Source organism: Microtus ochrogaster, unplaced genomic scaffold (assembly GCF_000317375.1).
Source record: "Microtus ochrogaster isolate Prairie Vole_2 unplaced genomic scaffold, MicOch1.0 UNK40, whole genome shotgun sequence".
Lineage (NCBI taxonomy): Eukaryota > Metazoa > Chordata > Mammalia > Rodentia > Cricetidae > Microtus > Microtus ochrogaster.
In genome coordinates this window covers 2,639,030-2,642,497 of record NW_004949138.1, presented here as the reverse complement: position 1 = coordinate 2,642,497, position 3,468 = coordinate 2,639,030, and the positions used below count along the sequence as shown (strand labels likewise).

At 42.2% G+C, this 3,468-nt stretch overlaps 1 pseudogene; it reads right to left on the bottom strand.

Moving 5' to 3' along the window:
- Positions 1–2,600: 2,600 nt before the first annotated feature.
- On the bottom strand, positions 2,601–2,791 carry LOC101981984 (annotated as a pseudogene).
- Positions 2,792–3,468: the final 677 nt, after the last annotated feature.

The following is a 3,468-nucleotide window of genomic DNA, read 5'->3' as shown; positions in this document are numbered from 1 at the left end:
CTTCCCTTACCTGTTTGATTGTTTTTTCTTGTTTCTCTTGGTTTTCTTGGTTATCTTTGAGCGATTTATTCATTTCCTCTACCTTTTTGCTTGTAATCTCTAATTGTTTATGGCAGTTTTTCACCTCCTGTTTAAGGTCTTCTATTATTTTCATATAATTCACTTTTGAGTAGATTTCTTCTAATTCTTCTAGAGTAGGGTGTACAATTCTTCGTATTTTGGGATCCCAGGATTCTGGTGATGTCATGTTGCCTTTCAGGTTGTTGGAGGAATTCTTGCATTGGCGCCTTTCCCATCTCTTCCTTCAAATGGAGCAGGAGAGGCCTGGTGTCTTGGTCCAGTCTTTGCTGTGACTAACTCTCTGGGTGTATCTCTTCAGTGTTGAAGCAGGAACCATCCCATTCAGATGGAACTCCTCAGCACCAAAACATGGACGCCTGGTAGTCCAATGACCCGCGGACAAAAGGGGGAACTTGGGGGGCAGGGTGGGGATGAGTAGAGCACAGGACACCCTGCCACACAAGCTGAAGGTGCGCGTGCTCCATTTCGGGGGGTCCTTGAGGCCTGCCCGGTAGGCAGGCACTCACCGCTCTGGGTGGGTAGCCTTAGTGTAGGAGCAGAAAACTGTTCCTGAGCAAAGGACCTTGCAGAAATGGCAGGCTTGGGGGGGGGGTCGTGTATAAGAAAGACAGCCCTGCAGAAGGAGCTGGGGGAGGAGGGCAAGAATATACATTTTTAAGTTAGAAAAGAAAAGTCATTTAAAATACAAAGCAAGTAAGTACATGTTAAGTATTTTTTTTTCTTTAGCCGGCAAACCTATGCACCAAATCAAACCTGATCAGACCAAATTAGGAAAGAGCCCAGGTTTAATGGATGGTAGCACTCCCGGGTGGTTCCCTGGCAAAATACGGAGAGGAGAACAGAGAACCAAAAGACAACAGGACAGAAAACTAGAAGACCACATCTTCATTGTCTCAGGGGCAGTTTAAATAGCCTGTGGGTGTGGTCTTGATCCTCCCTGGCAGGCTTTCTTGGAGGTGGAGTCTGGACTGTGGACACTCCCAGGGGAGGGACTTGGAATGGAGTTTGCTGCTCAACATTTCAATATGGATCCCAGGGGGTTGGGGTAAAACCCCAACTAACTATTCCAGACTCTTTGTATAAAGGGGTGTTAGGGAGCGTGGGCGATGCTTTTAACCAAATAGTACATAGGGACTAACCTTGCAACTTCTGTTCCCTCATACCTCCAGCAATACTTCTCTGGAGCACACTCTTTTTCCAAGATGACAGTTTTCAGTATCTTCTCTTTCCCTACATCATCATTCCCCTTCTCTTTGTCAGATACCAAGCCCCGCTCATGTTTCCATAAGTACTACAGTCCTCACTGAACTCCACCCATTTGTGAATGCACCTGGGACAGCTCCTGCGCCCCTGAGGAAGGTTGAGATCCAGGACCTCATTATTCTGTTTTTCTCTTTGAACTCATCAGTGTTCTTTCCATTTTACTCAGTTGTTCTCAGCATTTATTTCTGTTAAAAACACTTAGATTTTGTTGTTGTTGTTGTTCATATTTTTTTAAAGTCTTGCTTTTCTGAGAAAAGGGTATCACTTTATAGAAGGCAGGTGAACTCAAGATTCCCTTGTTTCAGCCTTCTGCATGCTGGGACTATAATCAAACACATCAACCTTTGAGTTTCCCACACTCTTTTCCATTTCTTTAACTAATTCTCAATTTTTCACCATAAGTTCCTTCAGCAAATTATCTGTACTCTGGTTGGCTAAACCAAATAAGCAAGGGTGACTTTATTCTAGAAACTCCAGCTAGTTCAGTGCAAAAGGATAGACATTCGCAGTGATACTAGGAAACCACAGAAACAGATTCTACAGTATGTGAGAGCTCTGACTACAATTGATAACACTCAGGGAGAAACCAGGAGACAGCGAGGAGTAGACACCTCTAGATGTAGACTCTCAGAAAGTATGTGTATGAGAGAATATTTGTAATGCTTGAATTAAAAGAAACTAAAGTTGTCATAAAATGAAAACAAATACTTAAAGATATAACTCTAGGCAACTTTATAGATGGATATTGAATTTATAAAGTTTGGGAATATATGAGGTCCTAGTAAACAATATAGAATGGTCAACACCAACATATATATACTTAAAGTTGTGGCACAGACTAGTAATCCTTTACCTCATCATGCAAAAACAAACAAAAAAGAAACAAACAAATGAAACCCCATGACATTAAAAAACACAAAGAGAACATCTATATCACCTCTTAAATTATATTGAATTGACCAGGACATAACTCATAATCTTCTCATCTCTGTCCTCAGCAATAAGCTGTGACCAAGGGAGGCCATGATAGAAACAGTATTTCATCTGTTGATTCTCTGGGAGGCAATGGGTGTTACAGCATTGCATGATCATCAGGTCATCTGGCTGAGCATGGCAGATGTTCATATTGTTGGAAGGTAGATGCCTATAAGATTAAAAAAAAAAGTGGGGTTGGAGAGATGGCTCAGCTGTTAAAGGCTAGGCTCACAACCAAAAATATAAGATTAAAAAAAACCCAACAAATATCCAAGCAGGGCTCATACAAGATGAGGAAGATCTATCTTCCATTTCTTTTTGTGGATGCTGTATAGCACCTTGTCCATCATCATGCAGGTAGGTTCCCAGTGGTGTTGAAAATTAATGACAGCTGTATGCTTCTTCTTCAAAAGTCTCAGTCTACCTGCCAGCCACTGTGCAGATGTAGGAGCATATGAAATATCTGGAGCATGCCTGTGTGGAAGCACCAGGACCTATGAAGCAGAACCTTTTATTCCTTTTAAAGTTGGCTGTTGGCAGGTTGCCCCTGCCCCAGGATTTGGCTCACGTTCTTAACAGCACTAATTGGATTGAGTGAAGAAAGAGGAGAAGAGGGAGAGGAGGAGGAGGAGGAGAAAGGAGAAAGAAGAAGAAGAAGAAGAAGAAGAAGAAGAAGAAGAAGAAGAAGAAGAAGAAGAAGAAGAAGACGACGACGACATATGTGTTGCTGTCAGCTATAGTAATTTTAGAGGAGGGACCTCAGTTGAGAAAGTGCCTCCACTTTGGCACATGGAATATTTTCAGGATTGATCACTGATGTGCTCTGCGTGGGCACACAGCACCCATGTGAAAGTTGTTCCGGGTACTGTAAGAAAGAAAGTTGAGTAAACCTTGAAAACATGCCAGTGAGCAGCACTCCTCCATGACTTCTGCATTAGCTCCTGTTGATAGGTTTTTGTCCTGACTTCCTTCAGTGATAAATTATTACCTGAGAGTTGTAAGAAGAAATACACTTTTTTCTCCCAAAGTTGCTTTTGGTAATGGTGTTCACCGCAATAGGAGCCCTATGTAAGGCAACATAAAATTGGAGAGGGACCAAATAGACAGGGATATAAAAGGAGCTGGAGAAGGGGAATGAAATAATCTGAT